Below are 12,731 nucleotides of genomic sequence, written 5' to 3'. Positions count from 1 at the left end.
CTTCTCTATATTCTAGAATTCAAGGCTTCTCTCCAACCTTAAAATGGGAAAATTATCGGAAAACAGCCTTATATCTATTCACTGCAATGTGAGTCCTAATCAGGCCCTGCCACTTTGTGTCACTCTCACCTTTTGCCAATATCTTATTCAGCCCCCAAAGTTACAAAAGAACTGTGACATGGCATGGGTGAATACAAACGTGATGGGAACAGCGGGATTTCACAGCTTCACCAGCCTTTCCTGTGACAAGGGAATCTGTGCCAAGCCTAATGTCAGCACATACAGAGGAGATACAAAGCTGTCTGCCCGACTTGGATAAATCCACAAGTTCTTTTTTGGACTTCTCTTGATATAAACCTGAAAACCTAGCAGTGGGATCTCATGCTGTAACAATAGTCGAAGTAAACTCTGGCTGAGGTGAATCTTGCTGACTCACAATCACACTGAATAGGTTTCCTCTGAGACTCAAAATATTGTTGTCACAGAATCACATCTTCATCACCCATGGGAATCTGCTTATTTTCTCTACCTTCATTCTAATCTTTAGAGTGTGAACAGTAAATGCCATGATAGGACAGAATTCCCTCCTCTTATCTGCTTCATTCCCCAGATGTTTGCTATCATACTCTAAACTCAACCTTTAAAGGAAAGAGTGAATAATGGAATTCATTAGACTTTATTGCTATTGTAAATTGTCCTGTGGTGCACAAGCTATCCTTTTATTACTTTCTTGATTACAACAAAATTGCACCTGCCTGTTGTATCAAAGCTAATGATCCAATAGTGTTAATGGAAACACCACTAACAGCTAATAAAATTGTTAAGTAATGTATGCCATTAAATAGCTTAAATTACTGTATTTGTCTTACTGATAGTAAAACTATTCTGCCATCTACAGTGAACTTCCATCATGATTAAGAATTGCAGAAATTGTGTAATAATGCATCATTTTAGTAGTAATGGAATTTTCCAGTGTAGAACATAATTCAGAAGATTGAGAGCAAAACTTTTAAAATCAAACATGTAGGATAAAGCAATGATACACAGCCCTGAAAAATGTGAGTACTAGTTACTAAAGCCATATTATGGATTAAATCTCTAACACGCAATTTACAAGCACCTCCAGAACAGGCCACTGAGAAGGATGATTTGGAGCTTAAAAAGCAATGAAAGCATGCAGTGGATACTTGCAGTGTTATAGGGAAAAGAATATAACAAATGTAATATGTAAATTGATATGACACGAATCAAATGTATGATACTGTTAATGACCGGAACTTGGGTGTGACCCTAGCAACCAAGACAGAAGAATAAAACCAATAGAAATGGCATGACAAAGACATAATACATAATTAATAGATGCAGGATGAATGGATGAAGAGTCATTGATATAGGAATCACAGTTCAGATCCATGCTGCCATGTGGCTGTAACTGAATGTCACTTAATTGGTCACTAGCACATCTGCTAGTCAGCACAATTCCTACCTACTCTATTATCCTAGTGCAAAATAGTGGCTGGTAACTCTGGTTACCAACACTCCTCAAGTGGAGTTCTGACAGTCAACCAGTCTGATCATACCAGAAGAGGTGCAAATGCTTTCCTGAGCTGGCCAGATCCTCAAGGGGAAGAGTGTAGTGGCTCAGACCAACAAGGAGTATAAAATCTGGCCAACCAACAAAATGACCTTAGAAGAAAGTAGAGGACTTGAGCAATCTTCAACTTATGTAATCCTTCCAGAAACTGGGGTGGTCCAGCCTTGTGAGAATGAGCATACAGGCACTGGTATTGGGAATCACACGTATATTGCGATCCAATGGTATATTGCAATTGCTATATTATGCTTGTGTTCTGATTTCAATACATTACTGTATCATGCTGCTAAATCAAAATCCTGTGCAGAGTCAAACTTTTTCAAAGAAGTAAATTTGGTATTGAAACATTAAAAGCTTCCTGAATGGCATATCTCAAAGAATCTGTTCTGAGAGTATGGGACATAACTTGCCATAGTTATGTGGAATTAATCTAACCTGAAAATTTGTGTGCTCAGTTTGCAAAGATGCAAATGTATGCGAGTCTCTCTTCTTGAATGGTTGTGGCACATGCCTCTTCTTGATTTAAGACATCATATGCAGTATTTCTTCTATTTTCAGATGTGTGTAACACAACACACAGTTAAATTAACATGGTTGATTAGTATTCTGGTTCAAATACCATGAGTTTTCTGTTTCCTGTAGTTCTTGATCAAGCCAATGCTTAACTTCCTCCTTAATAATTAAGAGCTTTTAAAATTTCTTTCAAACAAGAAAGTTAGTGAGCTCTGAAAGAATTTGTGTTGCTTATGAAACACAAGTACTAGCCAAACTAGGGAAAACATTCTAGTAAAAGAACTCATCAATACCATGAAACCTTCTTTTTCCTATTATGTTTAGTTCATCATTTCCTTAGAACTGATTTATGTGCATTATAATTTTTTTTGCATTTGATTTTATCTTATATTATACTGCTACAACCATTCTTATTTGGATTCGGCATTACAAGATAAACTTTTACTTTTATAAACCAGCATATTTTTCCATAATTATTAGACTAGAATACTGAAGTTTAAATCCAGGATAATAAATCGTTAGGTAAATGAAGCATAAGATCAATTTTAAATCAAACAAAGTGAAAAATATTGAATTGAACTCTCTCAGGACCAGTCCTTAATAACCCTGAATTCCAGTTATTAAAATAAGCCTATATTGTATTGTATGTCACTCTAGGAAAAACTACTGTGTTTACTTGAATCCCTGACTTGTAAGATGAAATTTCACTTCCACAAACTTTGTGAAGGAGTACAAACTATGAACGAAGTCCTGTACAAAGCAAATTTCTTGATATGAAACATCCCTTCATCCCCACCTTGTGGAAGTTTTCTGCATACACTATTACTTTTAAAATAGGTTTGTTGGTATGATCTGAACCATTCCAGTAATGTAGCTGTAGTATGTAATGTTAAGATCCTCTTAAATTCATCTTGTCACGGAGTTTATTGCCTCAAAATTAGGTTTGCATTTAGATGAGTCTGAGCGGAATCTGTTTATCAGAATCACCAGGAGAAGAGATGAAAGGGTAAGAGAGGCGATCACAGTGTCAGAGTAGGTAAAAAATTCAGACTGAGATTTTGTTCCAAAAATTATGGATTCCAAACTTGAATCTGAAACACAGATACTAAAATATTAAATAAGCTGAATTGATATTATAGGATATTGTAAGATGCTGCTATATTTCTTTGCACTAGTCCTACCCATCCTCAAAGCAAGTTACTGAAGCAATGAATAGTTAATTATACAAAAAGAAAACAGAAACTGGAGGTAGTATTAAAAAAATTCTTACCTCGATCTGTAAGTAAGAGTCCTGCAATGTAAAACTTGTTTAACTGACAGCTCCCCTGTGAATCTCTCTTCTACCAGTTCTCTTCTGTCACAGAAAATACATTTTCCTCTGGCATTTAATGATCTAGAAATTAAGGCAGAAGTGCACACCTAAAGTGATTCCTGGGATCATTGCATTTGATTCTTTGCTATTATAAAAAAAATGCCATAGAATTATTTCAAAATCACTGTAAAGTTCTGTTAAAAATATACATATTTTTTCCCCCTTTTATTTTCCCATTAGAAAGTTCTTACAGAAAATCTTTACATTAAAGGTTTCATTTTTTTTTTCTTTTATTTTTTAATTTCCAGCCTAAAACAATGGTGGTTAACTTTTACGTATTTATTGTTTTGCCAGTATTAGCTAATAGATTACATAACTATTTCACAGTATCACAGAATGTTAGGGATTGGAAGGGACCTCAAAAGATCATCTAGTCCAATCCCCCTGTTGGAGCAGGAACACCTAGATGAGGTTACACAGGAAGGTGCTCAGACGGCTTTTGAATGTCTACAACATAGGAGACTCCACAACACCCCTGGGCAGCCTGTTCCAGTGTTCTGTTACCCTCACTGAGAAGAAGTTTCTTCTCAAATTTAAGGGGAAGTTCTTTTGTTGCAGTTTGAACCCATTACCCCTTGTCCTACCGTTGGTTGTCACTGAGAAGAGCCTGGCTCCACCCTCGTGACACTCACCCTTTATATATTTGTAAACATTAACAAGGTCACCTCTCAGCCTCCTCTTCTCCAAGCTAAAGAGCCCCAGTTCCCTCAGCCTTTCCTCATAAGGGAGATGCTCCACTCCCTTAATCATCTCTGTCGCCCTGCCCTGGAATCTCTCCAGCAGTTCCCTGTCCTTGAACTGAGGGGCCCAGAACTGGATAATTGTGTCCATGTGTGGACAATATTCCAGGTGTGATCTCAATCAGTGCAGAGTAGAGGGGAAGGAGGACCTGTCTTGACCTACTAACCACCCTGCTTCGAATACACCCCAGGATGCCATTGCATCCTCGTTGTCATGGAGGTACCCCAAAAGTCAATTTAGGCAGGCAACAAGCTCCAAACAGACTGTATTCTAACCAGAACTGTTTAGCAGAAAACCAACTACAAACGCATTTATCCAAAATTATTCATCACTCCGACATTATAAAACACAGATTTGGGGGCTGGTTAGGAGTTCAATTACTGCACAGCCAACTCAAACTCAAGGGGTCAGATCGCAGACTCTAGAGTGATGATGCAAAATCTTACACTCTTACAAAGTGAGGACTCTCAAAAGTACCCAGATGGTTTACCAGGTCACGAGGTGAGGAATATTCCTTGGATGGTCAGTCTAAGCAAGAGAGCCTTCGACTGCAGACTTGCTGCTCCAAGAAGACCAACTCTTTGGCAGGGGCCCTGTTTAATAGCCTGGTCAGATCTGGCTGTGGTCGCAGAATCACAGAACAGTTGGGGTTGGAAGGGATCTTCAAAGGTCACCCAGTCCAACCGCCCTGCAATGAGCAGGGACATCTTCAACTAAGTCAGGTTGCTTAGAGGCCTGTCCAGCCTGGCCTTGAATGTCCCCAGGGATGGAGCATCTACCATCTCTCTGGGCAACTTGTGCCAATGTTTCATCACCATCACTGTAAAAAATTTCTTCCTCATTTCTAGCCTCAATCTCCCTTTCTTAAGTTTAAAACCATTACCTCTTGTCCTATCGTAACAGGCTCTGCTAGAAAGTCTGTCTGCATCATTCTTATAGGCACTTTAAGTCATTACAAACATGGTCCAGAAGTTTCTCTGGGCTTGGACACCTCCTTGGCTGAGAACCCTGTACATTGACTGGGGTTCCTGCCCCTCCTGCTCCCCCCAGCTGGGGCAGGTGAACATGAGGAGTGCCCTGGGGTGGGGGGATGCAACTATTGGCAGGACCAAGGTGGACAAGTGAGGCCAGACACAGGAGGATACAAAAGGTGCTAAACAGCCATCAGCTGCCCTATTTAAAGCTCCAAATCGCATCAGGGGGTTGTGCTGCTGCCACACTCCTTCCCACAAATCTTCTGTTACAGAGAACAACCATATCCCCTCAGTTTTTGCTTTAGTTGACTGAATACGTTAGTCTCCGTATGCTCTCTGTTGCATTTACCTGGTCATCTTTGAAACATTTTCATGAGTTTTTGCTAGAGTCAACGGCTTTGAACTACACAGTGTTTTAGCTGAGACCTTACCCAAGGTACTTCTGATATCATATTGAAACGTTTATTCCAAGTTAGAATGACAACAGTATGACAGTTCTGCAGAAACTCTGCCCACTCCACCTGCGTTTGATATGTTCAAAAGATCTATATTTTTCTTGAATACTTCTGATTTCCCTTACTCTATTGGCAAAATTTATTTGTTGATATGGAACAAAAGAGAAATAGCCAGCAGTACAATGAAAAAAAGAGGTTTCACATTAATTTTCAGCTAAGAAAATTCCATATTTTAAATGTTTTCTTCCTAATCTTTGTTTAGTATGGTTTCAAATCCAATATATGTAGTAAATATGGTATTGCTTATTTTCCAGTTTGGAAAAGACAAGCAATTTTGTTGGGTAGCTAAAAACAAACAAAACATCAACAACTACAAAACCACCAACACCTAGACAAACAGTAGTCTTACTATTTTTGTAACTAGTATATTTATTTCTGCTATTCTTTACGTGTTATTCTTCATTTCAACTTAGGGACAAGAACGAAAAAAAATTGGTGTTTTTTTTTTCTTTCTGACTTTAGTGAGAGACGGTGTTTTCTTCTTGTAGAAAACCTTCCAGGAGATTTTAAATCTCCTGCTCCAAGCTATATCTTAATGGAAGAACGTAAAACCTTTCAAAAACACTACTGAGAACACAAATTACTTCCACAATAAATGCTAACAAAAGGAAGATTATGTAAACAAACAAATAGAACAAGGCAAGGGACCATTGCCTCAAGGTGACCCTGCATGGTATAGACTGGCCACATCCATACTGCACAGCTCTTGACTGTCTCTCTCCTCCAGCCTGTATATGGTATCTTTACAACCCTATAACATAACTGTTATTTTCTTTAGTTATTTAAAGTTCTGAGTAATCCATTAGAAAATTTTTATATGGGAAACTAAGGATGGGCATTATAAACATTATATGCAAACATGGAAAAATAACAAAGAACTAATAATAACTAAAGAATATAACAGTGAACACCTATTTTCCTTTTTTCCTGTGATGAACCTCTTGAAACGTATGTTATGAAGTCTAGCTAAATCTATAGAGAATCTGAAAGGAGCTCTGAAAGGCCTTCCTCAAACCACCAGGACCAGTGGTCTGAAGGGAGCCACATGCCAGTCGCCAAGTGATTGTGGCTTGGAAACAGGGAATGCTTTTGCCACTCTTCTCTGTCTTACAGAGTTATACAGAGGCCTCTTGTTTTTATTTGTCAGTTACTACTCTTTCATTAACCCAGGAGACATTTACAGCCTTTGATATCTTGCTTGGGGGAGGGAGAGATCTCTGCTTTAATCTCTTCTTGGCTTTAGTCTGGTTAAAGCAGCATTTTGACAGCGGTCTTTTTTGTTTGTTTGTTTTAATGGCACAGCTGTGTACATGCTTTTATGTGGGTATGTAAGCATGAGATTTTGAGAGTGGCAGATATGGAAGCATATGAAAAGCAGAGACCTAAATGGACCTCCAGCTGACATTCAGGCATAGCATTTAACCCTGTGTTTTTTTTTTTTTTCTCAAATGAATATCTACACAATTAAAAGGACTATACAATTAGCATAGCATTTCAATTTTAATCTCATAATTAAATTAATCAGAAGGCTAAGATTTGAAATCCTCCTTCAGTCTTACAAATAAAATCTTCTGTGCTTGTTTAAAAACTGTATTATAAACTAAATATTTTCTCCTTGTTTAAAGGCTATTTAGAAAGTACAATATTACAAACGTAATTCAATCCTGGGGATAACTATTCCAATCACTCTATGTGACAACACCAGATGGCAGCAAGAGATCTGTTTTTAGCCTTCAGAAAAAACACATTGGTTACTAATACAGGAAGTGACCAGTTATTTCCAACTGGAGTGAATCCTCTCATGAAAATAGTTTTCTCCAAATCAAACTGTTATGTGGGAAAAATGGCCCCCAAATGTTTTTCGTTGAAACTGAGATAAAAAAGGCTTGATTTGGTTTAGTTTTACATAACCCAAAGCTACCTGGCACATCATTTCAAATTGATTTAAAAAAATCTTAAGACATTAAACTGTTTCCTTAGCATAGCACTTTGGGGAAGTGGTAACGTGAGCCCTCAGAGTCTCCTCAGGTGAGTTCCTGAATGTTCTGAAAGTTGCAAGAACCTTTGCAATGTGGGCCCAACCAGCTCTGACGGTCAAGTCAGTGCTGCACCATGCCAGTCTTGTGAAGACATCCATGTGAGGAAAAACAAAGTAATTTAATGAATAATAAAATATTTACATTTCAGAAATTCTGAAATAGAATGCAATGAAAATACAGAAGGATTTCTTCACAAAATTCAGAATCAAATGCATTTTTTAGGGTTTTCTCTATTTTTGAAATTTATTAATTCCATTTAGAAACACTGAAACAGTAAAATTTCTGAATTTCACTTATTTCTGGCTACTACTTCCCTCTGCCTATTTTAGTATCCTCCAGCTAACCTAAACAGACCTTTACCAGAATAGACCCGAAACAGCTGTAAGTCACTAGGCAATCTTTCATAACTGTTGTTTGCCATGTAATTGATTTGTTTCACATCAAATCCTCAGGCCAGCACATTTTTGTGCTTGTTGCTAAACAAACATAAGAAAAGGCATTTGTGAGAGCTGGAAAACTGATTAGAGAAGAAGATGCAGCAGACAAAAGAAAACTAGGACCTAACCCAAGCCAACACGAAAGGCTCTGTGCACATCATCATCTATCTGGAGCCAGAGAACACATCCTCTGAATTAAATGCTCCATAAACAGGTAACACAGCAGACAATTCCTGTCACCCTGAGAAGTTATAAAAAGACAAAACAGAGAGGCTGATAAGAACCATCAGGGTGATTACATTGAAAAAAAAGAGCAGATATGAGGGAAAAAAATATTGGTGTTGCCTCATCCTTTACCTCCTATTAGGAGGACTCCTAAGATGCACCAGGAGGCTCTGGCATGAGCATCAGCATTATTTCTGGCTGAGAGATGGAGGTGTTGTGTGCTCCCTGTTTCCGCCTGGCTGGGTAGCAGTGCAGACAAATTCATTTTCCATAAAGGATATGTCTTGCCACAAATATGAAATTATAACACCTTCTGAACCTAAATCCAAACACTTGCAGTATACTTGATATCCTTGGTTTTGTTAGGTTTATCTTTTTCATTACTATTGCTATTTTGACAACTAAAAAAAGTTACTAGCAAGCAGTACCAGACAAATCACACAGGCTATAGATCCCTTTGTGGTATTCAGTGGGACACTAATAGGCTCTGGAAATGTGAAGACTCAGTCTCAATAAAGAAAGATATTTTCCTTTTCCAAACTCATGGAATAGATAAGCAAACTACAGAAGACTGGGTAAACAGCAGTCTAAAGTACATTTACATTTTTATGGAAAGAAATTACCTTTGGGAATGCTTGTTTTATTTCCTGTAATTATGTGCTGTATAAATTCTTAATATTCTACACAACTTTTTAAAAATACAGCGGAGAAATCCTGCTGGATGTTTAAAATCTTTTTGCTCTTTTTTATAATTCTGATGTTATAAAGAAATTCAAAAGGTAATACACTTCTTTCATTTACTGTCTGTTCTTATGTGATCTTCTTCCTCGGTCTCAATGACTAAGACACTTTCCGGTGACTCACAGAGGAAGATCTTTCATCTTTTCTTCAGCTTTTTGTTTCAGCCTTATTACAGGTGTTCCCAGATGTTTTACTGTCAAGAGGCACTTAATGAAAGTGTCTCCAGGCAACTCCGTATTTTTTATTTCAAGGTTGCACTGAGTTTGTAAATTGTCCACAACTACTTTCTCTCTGGACTCAAGAGCAGGAGCTACAACTCCTGCTAAGCAGTTTTACATATCTTGTCCCAATATCTATTTGTGTATAGTTTTTTTCAATTCTTTCCCACCCATTCAAATCTGCCCTCTAGCCTTGTATAAGTTTGTCAATTGCCTCCCTGCTTCAGTGGGTTTCCCACCCTGTCCCTTGTTCTGGGCGTGACCCATCCCTGCTCTGCATTCACTCTCAGAGTTCCCTGCTACATCACATCAAGTTCTGAGTCACTCCCGTTCCCGTAGGGCCCTTAGTTGTTTTTACCCTGTCATCTCTCATTTTGTCTTGTCTCTTCTTTTTCTCATCTCATCCTCTTTACCCTACTAACAATAACCATTTCCCCCACTTGTCTGCAACAGTTAATTGGAATAGTTTGCTGTCCGCTTTCAACACCAGCTCTGAGAGAGGTGCACACAAATCACCAAAATGTTTACCAGCCTGTGTAGCACAGGTGGCTATGTGGTAGTTAAGCAGAGACACTGCTATCATAAGCATAATTATTGACATGTGGGAAATGTAGTGCACCAAGTAATCAAAAAAATACATTTAAAAATCATGTGCTGACAGTACCTTTACCTGTGTTTCACATCAGAAGCCAAGTTCCAGAATTCTTTCCAGGCTGCAGAGGCTGCAAAAGTAATGAGAGGGGTGGAGGAAGATATTTCACACCTTTGGGGTATGTGAAGGGGGAATGACAGTGAAGTCGGTCTTCGGCAGCTAACCTGTGTTTAACTTCTGTCAACACTTCTACCTGAACCAGAAATCTGACTACAGATATTTTGCCTTTGAATTTGTCGAGTCACTTGTTTTGGTGCCTTATTCTGGACTTAGGGTCTGACTTTCTTTTCAGTGAGTTTTGAATTAGTTTTAAGATAAAAGGTTTGTGAAGAAACTTATGTCTCAGTCACTTCAGAAAGGAAGTCCAGGGTTCAGGAACCCAGAAAGGATCCCTTCTCAGCCCACATTCACTGGTCACCTCTCTCTGGTCATTTCCTACTTGAACTGCACAGTCCCAAGTCCTGTACTGCAGTCCTCCTACTCTGCTTCATAGGCTCACACCTCAGCAACCTCTTTCCATCGACTACAGAGCTTCAGCACTTTCACATCTCCCTTTTCTCTTGTAGACCTTATTTCTTCATCATTTACTACTCTTCTCTATGCTCTGTGGTTTAAAAGCTTGTAACAATGCTTGTCTTGAGTTCTGTGTTTCACAAGGTACCTTCCTTTTCAACTTTAGCCTTTAGGTTTATTTGGAAACCTTCAAAATATAACCACATCATATATACTGGATGGATCTCTGCCTGAGTCTGCAGGAAGGTAAAACAGAACTTCCAAGAGAAAAACAGCTCCAGGCCTTTCAGTAAGACATTACCTCTGATATTTAGGGTTTGTGTGCAGAAGCAAGCAAGCAGTATAGCAGACCCAGCTCTGATATCCAAGCAGATACCGCTCAGCCATGGAATAATGTATTGCTGTACGTCAAACCCCGACTGCATAGAGAGAGGAGACCTGTACCCCAAAACTTCTCAGCTATTAGATTTGCATTTCTAATTAAGTTAGCTTGACTACATAAGGTTGTAATTCTTGGCTTTTGTCAGGCGTATTGCTAAAAACAACCCCTAAAGTACCTAGAGCACGCCTTTTTTATTCTGAGCTTCTGTACATTTTGATCAGGTGTTTATTTCTCAAAGATCACTTCTACTTCTGGAAATTTCTGAAATATTGTGATGTTTGAACACCTGAATTTAGGTGTTTGTATATAAGTAAAACATGTAAGATCTCGTTATAGCTAGTTTAGATCTTAGGTTCAACTCAGCTGCCTGAATGCACCTTGTGCCTTTGGAGATGACATCCTAGTATATCTGTGATACGTGCATGGGGCTGGTAGTTGTCTCAATGGATCTGGCATAAAAATTACAGGAGACTTATACCTTTCTGTACTGGCAACTGGAGGCCAAGTGGGATATCCTACAACATCTGAGTAAATACCCATGGCTAGGCAATCAAATCAAGCAATATTGGTAGTTGATGGATCTTCCAGTGATACAGCTACGAACTTCTTGGGTATCATATTTCGCTGCTCTGAAATCCTTTCTAGATTCCACATGCTGGAAGAGGAGGTTAGACACTAGATCACACACACATCTGATGCATGTGGATGCTTCTAGTTCTCTTACTGAAGAGCTCAATACCCCTTTATTGTCCCACTCCACGGCAGCGCTCATCTGTGACCCCACACAGATCAAAGAGGGATCCTGTATCTTTTTCAGGAACACAACCGTCAAATCAAACATTCAGCCTGCTAATATATAGAAAAAAGGAGAACTGCAACTTGCATATTCAAGAAGCATCTGGACAACGGCTACAGACACATGGTGTGAATTTTGGTGTTGTCTTATGCAGGGACAGGATTTGGACTCGATGATTCTTGTGGGTCCCATCTAACTCAAACATCTAAGATCATTTATTTATTTATTTGTTTAATGATCCTATGATTTAGTAAAACAAGAGTTTGTATTACCATATTAACTTTTGCGGGAAAATATAATGTTAAAAGTGATCAAAATGTCAAATTCCACCTTTTCTTTGACGTTAAATAAATGACAAATTTACAGTAATTTTCAATACTAGTCAGAGCATCTCTGACAAGAGGTAATTGACATTTTTCTCATGTGCACTAGACCAAATAAAAATTGTGCTAAGTTACTGACTTTTGTTTCAGGATGTTGATAAATCATATGTAGTACATCTTTTCTTCTTAGGTATCTTTAAAAAACAAATAAACAACCAAAACCTACTAAGGTGAAGAACATTGCGCTTTGAAACAAGTTCCCTGAAAACTCATAGAGAAGCAAGGGTTTAGCTAAAGAGTTTTACAGAATATTTAATTAAAGACAAAAGTACAATATCCTAAATTCAAATAAAATGAGTCTGGATATCTGGAAAGTCTTAATGCAATGGGCTCCAGAAGTGATAAAAACATATTTATATCCAACAACTAATTTTTTATGGTGTTATTTTTTGGGGAAAAAAACCAAAACAACAAATGTCACTAATTCAGCCTAACAGTTCAATCAAACAAGATACCAACATGTAATTATGCCACCTATTGTCACCTAGACAAGATCTTTATGCAAGTACCTCTTAAAATTAAACAGTGGCAAAGGCACAATTGCCATACTTCAAAATATCACAAAATTTGAAAAAACATTTTGACAATTTTATTTAGAGCAGTCCTTTTGTGCTAGTCTATAAGTTTCTTCCTGGG

Source organism: Patagioenas fasciata, chromosome 4 (assembly GCF_037038585.1).
Source record: "Patagioenas fasciata isolate bPatFas1 chromosome 4, bPatFas1.hap1, whole genome shotgun sequence".
Taxonomy (NCBI): Eukaryota; Metazoa; Chordata; class Aves; order Columbiformes; family Columbidae; genus Patagioenas; species Patagioenas fasciata.
This window is presented reverse-complemented; position numbering follows the sequence as displayed.